This window comes from Octopus bimaculoides, chromosome 13 (genome assembly GCF_046866305.1).
Source record: "Octopus bimaculoides isolate indiv1 chromosome 13, ASM4686630v1, whole genome shotgun sequence".
Taxonomy (NCBI): domain Eukaryota; kingdom Metazoa; phylum Mollusca; class Cephalopoda; order Octopoda; family Octopodidae; genus Octopus; species Octopus bimaculoides.
The window spans coordinates 30963169-30977625 of NC_142940.1; the positions used below are offsets into that span (position 1 = coordinate 30963169).

A 14457-nucleotide genomic window follows, 5' to 3' on the forward strand; every position below is an offset into this window, starting at 1 on the left:
GGAAATTATAAAGAAAAACGAATGGTAGATTCGGACTGTCCGTATGTTAAAGCCACGAATTACAAAAAAAATTGTGTCAGATTTTTTCTCCAGAAGTTTATGGCTTCATAGGAATAAGCGTGGGAAACTGCATCAAGGTAACTAATTGTCAGATTTTTTTATTTCCTTTTAAAAAAATGCAGATTTTGTGAATGAAACAAACTAGGTCCTGAATAAGAAATTAATGTTCAATATGACAAATTTTCAAAATTTTTTTACGCCATGTTAAAAGGGGGCTGATTTTGTGACTCAAACTAACTAGATCCAAGTACAGATAAATACCATCCTCCACATTTTGCTATCTGTGTTTCTTGAGAGATTACATATGCATTTCAACAATTTCTATTAAATACACTCTCTTTCTTGAGCACAAGAAAATCCTCTTTCCAAGTGACAATAACTTATATGTCAGATTGTTGCACTAGTTCTAGCTGTTTTGATAAGGGAAATGGGAAAGGTTTGAAATAATTTCATCAGCATTTTACTTGTACCAAAGAACACTTTTTCGATAGACAACACGTTGATCTCATAAGTATCGCGTGGGGGAAATAAACGCAATTACCAAACTTTCAATTCATCATTTCGGTTTATTTATTTTTGGCATTTGAATTTCTACATCTGTACTCCTGACTGCGTACAAGCGCATATGTAAAACGACGTCCTTTATTTTTCGATCATTATCTACTACCAAAATAAGCAGTATATTGAAAAAAATATAGTGGGTAGCGTTTGTGACTCCAAGGGTCAAAAGAGGGCCTTTGGCCAAAATGGGTTGGGAACTTTTGGTCTAATGTTGTTCAGAAAATCCTTTGACTGGATGGAAGTGCCTTCCAGAAGATCCATAAGAGGTTGAGGAGGATATGGTAGTCCTGGTAATCTTACCTTACCACCTGAGCAGTACATGCTATTTGTTTCATTTGGAAATTTTAAAGCTTGCAGAAATGACAATATGAATTTAGTGCACCAATTTGGACAGAACTTACATTTTTTATAAGAATAGGATGGATCATATCTGAAAGCAGCTTCAGAAGTTGTGAATAACGAATTTGTACGTAGTCTGTTTCTGAGAGCTATTCTATTGGACCTATATCTCATCTGGCGTGCTAAACGTTGTTTTAATGATTCAGCATTAAGTGCTGCAGCATGCCTTTGCTTGTCTTGGGAAAGTTTCATTTCTTTTCTCTCTTGAGACTCCATCTGATGTGCTGCAGTATGCCTTTGCTGATCTTGAGAAAGTCTCATCTTCCTCCACTCTTGAGTTTCTCACCTTCGGTTTTCTACCGACTTATACGTGTTTCTTGAGAGATTACTTCTTTTCTTTGGTGGCATGTTTTTTTCAATATTGTTAACAAATAATTATGAACACAGAAAAAATATACGTTAAACTCTATTTTTATGAACAATTTTATGTATGTAGTTTGTCTCTATTTTTGTTTGCAGTGTAAATTAACGAAATATAAGCAAATTAGCCAAAATATAAGCACATGTATTAACTACTAATTTAACGGTAAATGTGTATTTCTATATACCTTGCACCTGTCACAATAATTATTTTAGATAAATTTCTTAATATATATATATATATATATATATATACATACATACATATTGTATTGCCGAGTTTGTGATTGTGTGTGTGTGTATGTGTGTGTGTGTGCGTGTGAGTGTGTGTGTGTGTGTGTGTGTGTGTGTGTGTGTGTGTGTGTGTGTGTGTGTGTGAGTGTGTGTGTTGCATCTATAGAAATCCACACCTTGCAAGATAACAATCTGGGAGTCGCACCAATGGATTCTTCATGGTCGAAAATGCCCGGAATCGGCCATTTATTATTTTTTTTTATTGCTTCCTAAGACGTGAATTTTTGTATTAAAAATAATTTAAAACCATAACTTATAACAATTTTAAATTCGGAGCATGAGTTAAGTCCCCTTCTAGTAACGGTGTAAAGAGAGAGAGAGAGAGAAATAACAGATTTTTTAAATTTCGTCTTTTTAATGAATGATACACAATATAAACGACTGTTCCTCCACAACTAATTTCCAAATTTGCTGAATCTGTTGGTCTACTCATAGCGACATATAGCTGGTCGTGCGTGAACATGGGAGAGAGCAGAGGTTACCAGAGCAAAAATCCTAAGTGTTTACTGGATACGATCCTTCGCAAGCGATCACCTATTATTTTGTAAACAATGTTACGAAACTGTTCATGTTTTCGAATTATATATATATATATATATATATATATATATATATATATATATATATATATATATATATATATATATATATATATATATATATGCTTTCGGAGCAAATGGTTTTGTTATACGACGCCGTATTTTACAACCATGTACATAATAATAATAATGGTATTTTTTATATAAGCTTAAAGTTTATGGCGTTCACCGTGCAATGACTAAGGAAAATAGTCTAATAACAAGGGATATAAGCACTCGACAGAAAAAAACAAGGCTTTCCTATCTGTGTGTGAAGGTAACATACACAGTCATGTTAACAAAGGGATGTGGAAGACACTTCTTCAAGGTGCCACACATTGAGATTGAACTCGGAACCATGCAGTTGGGTAGCAAGCTTCTTACCACACAGCCACGTATATATCGGTATGTATGTGCATATGCACGTTTGCATACTAATGTAATAAGTATTTATAAATAGATGGATAGTTAGATAGAGATATATAGCATCTACGTATCACAAACATAGATATGTGCGCGCGCGAGTGTGTAATTACTCTATATTTTGTGACACCAAACTAGTTTGATCAATATTTTCTTACTTAAAGGGTTGTAATATTCTACTACTGTTTAATTTCTGTTAGTAAATTATAAAAGCTGTTTCACTTCTCATGGTTAAGGTGTATTAGAGCCACACTGCGTGTTTGCCCTTACCGTCTTGATTTTTGCCAGGTTGAGTTCTTACTGTAGATTTGATGGAATCTGTTTAAACTTTGGAAGAGATGCAGTCCCTTTGAAACGAATTTGCAAGGTGGTTATTCTGATCCTGAGATAAAATATCAAAATAGCCATTCTGTAATTTCACTTCATACAAGGATGCATCTCCCCCAAACTGCATATATAAACTCCATCAACTCTGCACTTCTGCAATAAGAAAACTCAAACTCACAGATGCCAAGATGGTTGTGTGAGAATTCAGCTAGAGTTAATCTAATTGCTTATCCTTCGGGACCCAATATTACACTTAAATATGAATATATTTTAGTTAACATATTTAATGCCCCTTGCATCAAGTGTGTTTATATTATTTGTTGGTCTTTCATGCGCATCACATTCCCAAGCTGTTTAATCCCTGAAATATTTTGTTACTTCAGTAATCAGTGCACTCAACAATAGTGTTCTTCCATCACTTCAGAAAGTACAGAAAAAGTATCTTTTCCCTAATAAGTCGTACTAGGAAAAATAATTAAAAGATATCTCAGCCGTTGCCATTTAAATTTTTCAGACATGCTCTCTTTAGGACTACATTATTTGATATCTTCTTTCTCAGGATCGCACGTTGCGATTTGGCTGTTTGCAGAAGGACGAGTCGCTACGTAGACACTGTTCTGTTATCTCGATTTTTCACCTAGTTTACAATAAAGTCAATTGTTCCAAATGAAGTCAAGTCATTTAAGACATACAGTATTCTATCAGTTATGACTATATCATTCACGAAATCAAGCTACATGTTTTATACAAATGAAATGTTTCCTCAACCCGACCATCTGATGACTTTTTCTTATTAAGATGATTTGAAGAAGGAGCTTTAGTTATGGAGTTGAAATACGTTTCGTGGCGAAAACGGCCGCTTACATCAACTACAATATTATTTTGGAAAACAATTTGCAGGGAAAGTATATTGGTATACATTGAATAAGATCATTGCTGGACATCGTACGACAGTGGAGATTCGATCCTTCAAATACAGCATCCAATACATCAGAATACTACCAAGTCAATATTGGCAAAATATCCATACTCACATATCTCACAAATGAAAGCTCATCGTTTCAGAGTAATATCATTTAAGTATTCTCTATTATTGTCAATGTATTATGTTATTAATAATATTTTAGCACAAAAAAAATCATATCCTGGGATTCTCATTTCCAATGTTATTTTTGCAATTAAATTATATTAAATTTCAAATTATGAGTTTTCATGATTTCCAGGAAAAGAACATTCGAAATTATTCGTTTATAGTTTACCTCAGAATCAAAAACACGTCCCTTCCCACACACAAACACATACACTGATGTAAAAAATAATTTCATGAAAATTGTCATTGCACAACAACAATATAGAAACAAGTGGATATAATGCAGCGAATTGAATATTTCTTTGCGGTAAATTTATTTCTGAAAATGACCGTAGTAGGGGATGTTAATTTTGTTTGAAGAACATCCATATAACAGTAAACTTACAACAATAAATATTAAGATTATAAATACAAGGAGAACTGAATTTGAGGTTAACCACACTATGTAATAATGAACAAGCAAGAGATATATACACATTCATACACATGCACGTATACCTGTATACATGTACACACACACACACACACACACACACACACGTGCACGCCTACACACGCATACACATATATACATATATCTATATGTAACTATCCATCTATTTATAAATAAACATTACATAGTATTAATATGCAAACGCATATATGCACATACATACCGACATATACGCTCATATATATATATATATATATATATGAGTGTATATGTCGGTATGTATGTGCATATATATATGTGTGTGTGTGTGTGTGTGTGTGTGTGCGTGTGTGTGTGAGTGTGAGTGTGTGTGTGTATGTGTGTGTGTGTGTTAGTGTGTGTGTGGCAAATGAAAGACGGAATATGGAATATACGAGAGTTTCTTTTTAATCAAGACAATTGTTTCGACACATCTAGCATCGATTCCTTTCATTTCCCATACACCTAACGACCACTGTGAAAGTGACTGTCCGTTACCAGTAAGCTACCAGGTGTAAACCATTCGTTTTATTATCCATTGTATATATATATATATATATTTGACAGGAAGAACAACAAAAGAAAGAAAGAGACCTCGATATTATGCAAATAGAGGAATTTATCTGTAAAAATATGTGACACTTATTCAGTAGCCATGATAAAGCTCCGAGTTTCGGATGCCAGGGTGGGAGCCCACGCCAACACAGGAATTTTCAATTGGCCGGATAACTGAAGAGATGTTGGCGTGGGCTCCCACCCTGGCATCCGAAACTCTGAGTTTTATCATGGCTACTGAATAAGTGTCAAATATTTTTACAGATATATATATATATATCAAGAATACAGAAAATAAAGTGATACACAAGTAAAATGGTATGATTACAACTATATTCAACTTATCGTTTTTCTTCTCTACGCTCTCCTTTTTTATTTATTCTTCACTGTGATGAAACTCCATGTTTCAGATAGGTTTCATTATCAAATAATCTATTATTCATTTATGCTTTTACTTGTTTCAGTCATTTGACTGCGGTTATGCTGGAGTACCGCTTTTAGTCGAGCAAATCGATCTCAGGACTTATTCTTTGTAAGCCTAGTACTTATTCTATCGGCCTCTTTTGCCGAACTGCTAGGTTACGGGGACGTAAGCACACCAGCATCGGTTGTCAAGCGATGTTCGGGAGGCAAACATCGCTTGAAAACGCACACACACACACACACACACACACACACACACACACACACACACACACATATATGTATATATATATATATATATATATATATATATATATATATACAACAGGTTTCTTTCAGTTTCCATCTATCAAAATCCACTCACAAGGCTTTGGTCGGCCCGAGGTTATAGTAAAAGGTACTTACCCAAGGTGCTACGCAGTTGCACTGAACCCGGAGCCATGTAGTTGGTAGGCAAGCTACAGCCACTCCTGCGCCTATGATAAATATTTTTAGCATATCAATGTTAATACTATACAACATTGGAAGCAGAAACAGCTGTTAGATGGGATGCAATCTATTTGTTTTGAATTTAATAAGTAATAACTGATTTAAGTCAATTGTTGTTCTTCAGTATTTCTCCATTTTAAAGGCGGCGAGCTGGAAGAAACGTTAGCACGCCGGGTGAAATGCTTACGATATTTTGTCTGTCTGTACGTTCTGAGTTCAAATTCTACCGAGGTCGACTTTGCCTGTCATCTTTTTGGGGTCGATAAATTAAGTACCAGTTGTGTACTGGTTCGATCTAATCGTCCCCCTTCACCCAAACTGTTGGGCCTTGTGCCTAGAGTAGAAAATATTTCTCCATTTTCTATTTTCTTTAAATTTTGATTCTTGATAACCCATGTTCATCTTTGTCTTTACCTATAATTTATGAGCATAATATGCTTGCATATGTATGCCTATGGTTAAACAGGTAATATACCAGTTGTATAGTGGATACTTCAATCTCTAACTTAGCTAACCTTTTATATAAATATATATATATGTGTGTGTGTGTGAGTGTGTAATATATATATTAGAAGTTTCGGAGGTGATGTACAGGACGTGTACACAGAACGTGTATCGGGCACAGAACGTGTATCGTTAGTCAGCTGGAGGAGATGTCTTCCTGGGGCTATAAACGTCAGTAGCACTGTCCTGTACAGGACGCCACACTTGGTTGGTAATTATATGTTACGATTGCGTATTACTACTGTCTGTATCTCGTTCGGAGATTTAATATAGCTTTATTTCTTCTTTTTCGAGATCACTATAAATTTAGAATATTTTGCAAAGCTTCATTAAAATGTTCCTATGAAACGAATAAATTAAAATTCGCAGCAATAATACATAATATAATACATAATATACTCGCACATATGCACTCAGATACACACATAGATGCATGTATACGTGTACATACACACAGACACACACACACACACATACACACGTGTACATGTGGGTATTTGTGAATATTAAATATGGTGATATTAAATTATTTACTGGGAATTACTGTTTAAATACTTTTTTGTTTTTACTATTCCTTTTTTGTGTTTCCTATATTGAAACCGTTTGCAAATTCGTGTATAATTTAATTGGTATGCACAACATGTATTTTATTATCTGTTTACAGAAACCAATGTTCCGGGAACAGAGCGAATGGTTAACTAACTAAAAGAAAATATTTTGACATCAATTAAATTTAAATGTTGAAGTGAATCTAACGGTTTTTGTGTGTTTTTTTAAATGGTTTATAAACAAACACCTTCCACGCTGCAATTGTTAATTTCTATTTAATTAAGTATCTAATGCTTCAGAGTATAATTTAGCGGCATTTCTTCCAGCTCTTTACGTTCTGGGTTCAAATTCCGCCGAGGTAGAATTTTCCTTTCATTCTTTCGAGGTTGATAAAATAAGTACCAGTTGTGCACTGGGGTCGATACAATCGACTAGCCCCTTCTCCCCCCCCCCCAAAGTTCATGTCTTGTACCTATTGTAGAAAAGGATTTGACCTACCGCTACTGCCACCACTGCCACGATCACTACGAGCAACAATAACAGCAGCAGCAGCAGCAGCAACAACAGCAGCAGCAACAACAGCAGCAGCAACAACAACAGTAGCAGCAGCAGCAGCAACAACAACAACAACAGTAGCAGCAGCAGCAACAATAACAGCAAAGTTTCGATTGGAGAAAAGTAAGCAGTATAGCTGCAATATAATTGATTAGGCCCCGTTAGCAAGTAGCTTGGCTACTTCTGTTACAAAGACTAACACCAACAACGACAGAATCAGCAACAGCAACAGCAACGATGAAAACAACTTCTTTGTAGGAGAAACGAAATTATAGAAGAAAATCTCTCTGGAATGAAAACATTCGTAACTGAGAGAAGCAGAAAAACTTCTGAAAAGAGGGGATATAATAACTAAACTTTGCTCTCCCTTCTAATTTCATGGAGTTGGCTGCCAGAAGAACCATCGTTTACAGACGGGTGTCGCTAAAAGTGAGAAACATTTTCAATGCGCCAAACAGCTGAGTGAAAAAATGCTCGAAGGACATATGGACTGATATTGACTTCCGCACAAGAGGAAGACAATATGGTTCTGCGGAAGGCACTGGCCCGAAATGGTCCAGTGCAAACATGAGGATCTTCTCGCTTGGTCGGCGAGTGGTGACGATTTAAATCTCATATGTGCCACAATTCAAATTGGTCAGCTACATAGACCACAAATTTGTAATCTGCACAGTCGACTTAGATAGAACCCGTATATAGAGACCCGGTTAGGTTACTGGAAGTTGAACGCAAAGACTACAAAGATCGGATTAGTGAACTAATTAAGCGGCGGTTGATGGGGCAATCGTCAACAGCCGATGGTGGATCGCCCTAAAGAGGGCGAGTAGAGTAGAATCAATAGCATTTAGCAAAGAGTTAGCTATAAAAAGAAATAAATTAGAGAGAGAACTAGTTAGTAAACCAGAAGAGGCTATTAGCAAAGGCATCGTGACCGACGTGCAAAAAGCGAAATTGGCCCTTAACCAATTTTTCGAGGCGAAACACGAAGGCTGCGTTGTCAGAGTTAGGACCCTTGCGCTCAAACAAGAAGGAACTAAAGCCGTCTGATGGGCCGTTACGGTGGAGATGCGACGTGACAACAAAACCCACATCAGGTCTTCTTTGACGGATCGGGATGTGCGTGTGCTACTCGGCTCTGATCAGATGTGCCAGGCCTTCCAGTAGCACTTCGCGTGGTTATTTGCGGAGGGCGATGGTCGACGACGGTAGCAGACATTATTTCGTACCTGGACAGCTTGTTACGGCTCTCGGCAGCTCACGAGAGATTCTTCGAAAAGCTGATAACGGCCGCTGAAACGAGTGATTGCATAAGTGGAAAATCACCTGGTTTGGATGATCTACGGTAACTGGCACCAAAATGGGAGAATTCGTAATGTTAGCCGGGTTGTGGTTACGCTGTTGAGGAAGGACGCCGACAATGGGGACGTGCTAGGAAATTTTGGGCCAATAACCTTACTAAATACAAAGTTTATGATTTATCCTAGGTGTTTGCGAAAAGGTTGGCGCTTGTTATCGGTACATGCTTAGATATCTATCCACGATAAACTCCACTTCATACGATACATCATAGAGAGAGCTGGGAGTAAAGCTGGCTTAGGTGGGGCCTTAATAAATTTGGATCGACCATATTTACCTTCAAACCGTTCTAAAAGCGATCGGTTTCGGACCCGTTTTCAGAAGCTGGATCGCTGAAATCGACAGTAGCACCTGCTCTGTGGTTAAAGTAAATAGCCATCTATCAGAACCGTTTCGCATAGCACGCTCGTCAGAGCTCCCGTCGTTACCTCTTCTGTACGTATTAACTCTTGAGCCACTGCTGCGGAAGTTGGAACAGCTAATGGGCATCGCTTTCTAACTGGGACACGGGAGGGCAGTGTCGGCGTTCGTGGACGACGTCGACATCATGGTGTCGATGTCACCGATGTGGAAACAGTCAGCACCGTTCTAAAGGAATACAAGTCAGTTGCAGCGTCCAAAATCAAACCAAACAAGTCAGTGGTTTTCCGGCTGGGCACCTGAAGAGACAGGTCAGTACCGTCGGACGGCGTCGTGGAACGTTGGACTGACGGATCAGTTAAACCTCTGGGGGTCTGGTATGACCCCCAACCACTAGATGGATAACAACTAGGACAAGGTAACGAACAGGGTAACCACTCTTACCCAGAAATGAGCAAAGAGGAAGCTGTCTCTGGAAGGTCGGGCAGAGGTGGCGAATGCCAACATTGCTCCCTTTATCAGTTATCGCCTGACTGTCGTGCCCCGCCCTGTTTACTACTTGACCAGTTGGAGAGTTTCTTATTTAATTTCTTGTGGAAGGGACGCGTTCCAATGTTTAGGCGGTCAGTCTGTTGCCAGCACCCTTTGCATAGCGGCTTAGTATGCTGTAACTTCTGATGCGAAGACACGTGTTCAGGTTACGCCACCTGCAGCGATTTCTGGACGGTGATCATGTGTGAGCTCCGTACTTCCCTAGCTGGCCTCCTTGACGAAGCTGCAGTCCTGGGTGACAAAAAGATCAAGATTGGGCTCCTAGCACCAAAGATGTCGTCAGGCGCTCACAGCCCTCTACAAGTCGGGTAATGGAATCGGTGGAAGTTCCACTTTAGCAATATAGAGAGGATTAGTGGCGGAGTAGTGCGACGACGTAATCAGGGAGACCTTGGGCGTCGACGAAATCGAATTGGCTAGTCTGTTGCGGAGGACTTTCCGGTCAAGGACCACTATATATAATTTCCAGATGTCTTCGGCATAGCAGTGCTACCGAGAGGCGCTTCCGGTTCGAGATAAACTCTACAGACACGGATGTGCTGTCAGGCGGGCTTGTCTGAGGTGTTGTACAGAGTGACGAAACATTTCTGCACGCACTCGTTCAGTGACCGAGGATTGTTGACCTGTGGAGTTATGTCGAACAGCTCCTGTCGAGTGTGAGACGGATCTATCGGACGACCGAGCCCATAGTGAGGATTACTCCAACAATTTCCTTTAGTCGTTCGGGCAAAGCAGTTTTCCTTTGCCTTAGTGGCAGCAGCGAAAACGATTGAGGATGGAGAGGGAAGTACTGTCCCCAAATGAATTTACTGAATGGTGGGTGAAAGTTGCGAAAAATGGCAACAGTAAATGGTACCACTCTAATTATAGACCTGTCGGAGAGCAGGAATTGTTGAAGGCACCTGCACTTGGTGCTCAGGGATATATTGGACGGTGGGTTTTCTTGATTATTCCTAGAGTTCCTCTTGTGTCAGGAACGCAACATCACTTTCATCACCACCTCAGTCCATTTTATTTTTTATTTTTATCTTATTTTTAAAATTGTATACTATGTATGCTTCCCTTTTCTGTCTTATTGTATACTGTGTAAAATCTGTACATTATATATATTATATTATTATTATTATTATTATTATTATTATTTTATTGTCTTTGTCCAGATTCTAACGCTGGAGAGCAGTGTCAGCTGTTCACTACCAGTGAACTAAAGTAACACCCCTTATTTTTCCGGCACTATCCGGAGTATTCGAGCGGTTCCAAGTAGTGCTGTTTTCTGCAAGTGCTCCACCCTTATTGCACCCCCTATTTGTTCCATGTACTTCTCAAGATTTTTACTCACTCTTCCCAGGGCTCCGACAATTATTGGTACTACCACCTTTTTCAGCGACCACAATTTCTTAACCTCCCAACCTAACCTGTCATATCTATCGACTTTTCTTTCTTCCTTATTGTATACCTTGTTGTCAGCTGGGCATGCTATATCTATGATCCAGCATGGTTTGTTTTCTTTCTCAATTAAGACTATGTCAGGTTTCCTATTCTCTATCTCATGGTCGCACTGAATCATAAAATCCCATAGAGTCTTTGCATTATAATTTTCAATGATACCTTCGGGTTTATGTTCGTACCACGTTTTTGCTCCGTCTAGTCCGTTACTTGTTGCAAAGTGTCCAATGAACAATCCTTGCTATGTTGTTATGACATCTCTTATATTCTTTCTGGGCGAGTGGCGTACATTGACTGGTAATATGCCATACAGTTTCACCATTTTGTCCACAAATTTTGCATTTATCACTTTCTGATGAGTTGTCTATTCTGTATTTGATGTAATTGATTCTTAATGCTTGCTCTTGGGCAGCACAGATTAGAGCCTCCGGTTTCCGGTTTTAAATCACTTTTAGTCATCCATAGCTATCTTTTTTCTCTGTCTTATCTTCAACATCCCTATGAAATTTTCTATGCATTCTTTTCTTTATCCACCTATTTTCAGTTTCATTCATTCCCAAGTGCTTGTACAGTGCTTTATCTTTGCAATCTTGCATCCTACACAAGCCAGACCTCCTTACTTCTAATAATAGCGATTCTGTGGCACTTTTTACAAACCATGCTATGTTGTTTTATTCTGCTCTAGTGTTGTGTTCGCATCCAATCAGTCTTCTCCCACTTTTTCTTGCTACATACAGTCAGTCATTTTGGGGTTGGAGTATCCATATCTAGTCAGCAACGTCCTTGTCTTTCTGTCTAAGCTATTTAGTTCGTCTACTGTCCATGCGATTACCCTAGCTCCACATCTAAGGAGTGAAACTGCCAAGGTGTTGATAGCTTCAATCTTATTTCGTCCGTTTAATTTCGACTTAAGGATCAGTCTCAGTCTGCGCAAGTACTCCACCTTAAATTTTTCTGTCATTTCTTTCTCCATCATTTTATCCATTTCCGGTATCCCCAAGTACTTATAGGCCATCTCTTCTATTTGCTTCATGACCTCTCCTGTCCATACATTTAATTTTGCCTCTCTTCAAGACTAACACACCACACTTTTTCAGTCCGAACTTCATTCTGATAACAGCACTGAAAGTATACACCGTATTAATGAGGGAACTGACTTGAGATTCATCTTTACCATAAATTTTAAGGTCATCCATGAATAACAAGTGGTTGTCTTTTGTTGGCAGCTCTTGAATACATACCCAGCCTTTGCTTTCCTCAGAATTAGTGTTAGTTGCTAGGTTGAAAGGGATATTCATTCTAGTGTGTGTAGGGTGGCATGAGTTGAACGGTAGATATTACTTGGAGTCCGTGGGCTTATAGTATATATATCTGTTTCTATTACATTGTTAAATTTCTCAATGAGGATGTCGAGGAAGGGAGTTGTTGATGGCTATATTCCATCATGAATTGAATGTTTACATGAGGACCATTTATAAATGCTTGAAATTCTTTAAGTCTCTCTATACTTTCATGCCAAAGAATGAAACAGACATCCGAGAATGGCCCCTGCTTTGCTAACCTAGTCATGGGATATCTAGAAATTAGTCTTTATCGTAAGGTACTCGAAAAATACGGCAACCCATTCTTCCTCTATTTAGAAAATAACTGGAAGAGATACCTGGATGACTGTTTCATTCTTTGGGGTGAAAGTATTGAGAGACTGAAAGAATTTCAAGCACTTATAAATGGACTTGACGTAAACATTCAATTCACGATGGAATATAGCCATCAACAACTTCCCTTCCTCGACATCCTCATTAAGAAATCTAACAGCGTAATAGAAACAGATATGTACTATAAGTCCACGGACTCCAAGCAATATCTACCGTTCAACTCATGTCACCCCAGAATGAATATCTGTAGTTTCTAGTGTAAGCACCAGGGACACACGATTACATGAACTAAATGATACACTCATCACCAGGAACTACTCACATTCACTAATTGACATATGCTTTCAACATGCCCTACAACTCAACATCCACGAACTCAGACATCTCAAATTAAAGAAAGAATTACAACCAAAAACCCTACTATACATCTCCACACACAACCCTCTTAACAATGCAGCCTTCGACACCATCCTTCAAAACATTCCCTGCTAAAAAAGGAACCACAGAATGAACTTACATTATTTACATTTGGCAGATATTTGTCCTCATCTTGTTTGTTGACAAATATCCGTCAAATGTAAGTAATGTAAATAATGTACATAATTTCTCATCTCTTAAATATAGAACTGTAGAATTAACTTAATCCTCCAAACACATGCCATCATAAAAAGCAAGAGACAGCTCAAATCTACGAAAAGTCTCCTAACACAAGCCCGAATACGCTCAGCAACAACACTGAAGCCGTCAGTAAAAAAATACGGAAGACCCAACTGTGGGATATGCGTCAATTTAATTGAGAGATCAGAGTTCTCCTTCAAAAAGGGGCAACGTTTCATAGTGAAAAGCAGCCTCACATGTTCTTCGGAGAACCTGATATACGCACTAACCTGCTCTGGGTGTCAAGAGCAATACATAAGCCAAACAAAACATAAGTTCAAGAGACGTTATGCAAAGCACCTATCTTATTTTCCGGCAAATCGATAAAATTAATGCAACTAAACTGGCTAGCTAGGTATTGAATTTGAAGAACATCTCCACACCACATACAATTAAGTGGAGAATAGTGGGGACATCTAAGCCATATATTAATGGATCTAAGAAATGCACTTTATGCGGCGTAGACGGATCTCATATTCTTCTTCGATCCAACAATTCCAACATACTGATCAGTTCGAGATCTGAAATTTTTTGCACGTTTAGACAGAGAACAGGTTTCTTTTATCGAAGTGAAGTGTACTAACCGCTCCAGATTGAGTCTCGCAGACTTAGACATATTTTCTGTTATTGTGTTCTAGACCAGTTGTATTTATTGAGCTTTCTGCAATCAGGGAGGACGAGGATCTTACTTCATTTTTCTCGTTTCACTTTTTGTACCAACCTTCTTCATATTTTTTCACGTTTTTATCTTATTTTCTTACTGCCCACCGTTCTTGTTTTTTTTAATATATATATATATATATATATATGTAT

The 14457-nt window shown here is 38.2% G+C and overlaps 1 protein-coding gene across 3 annotated transcripts in view; it reads right to left on the reverse strand.

Moving 5' to 3' along the window:
* Positions 1-14457, reverse strand: part of LOC149132869 (uncharacterized) — a 76295-nt gene that overhangs the window by 16829 nt on the left and 45009 nt on the right. For 2 of the 3 annotated variants that reach the window (XR_016244005.1, XM_089361617.1), the window contains exon 2: positions 5927-5997. The exons of the other annotated variant lie outside the window; for it this stretch is intronic. The gene's annotated coding sequence lies outside the window, so the exon portion shown is untranslated. The remainder of the gene's footprint in view (positions 1-5926; positions 5998-14457) is intronic. 3 annotated transcript variants of the gene reach the window in all.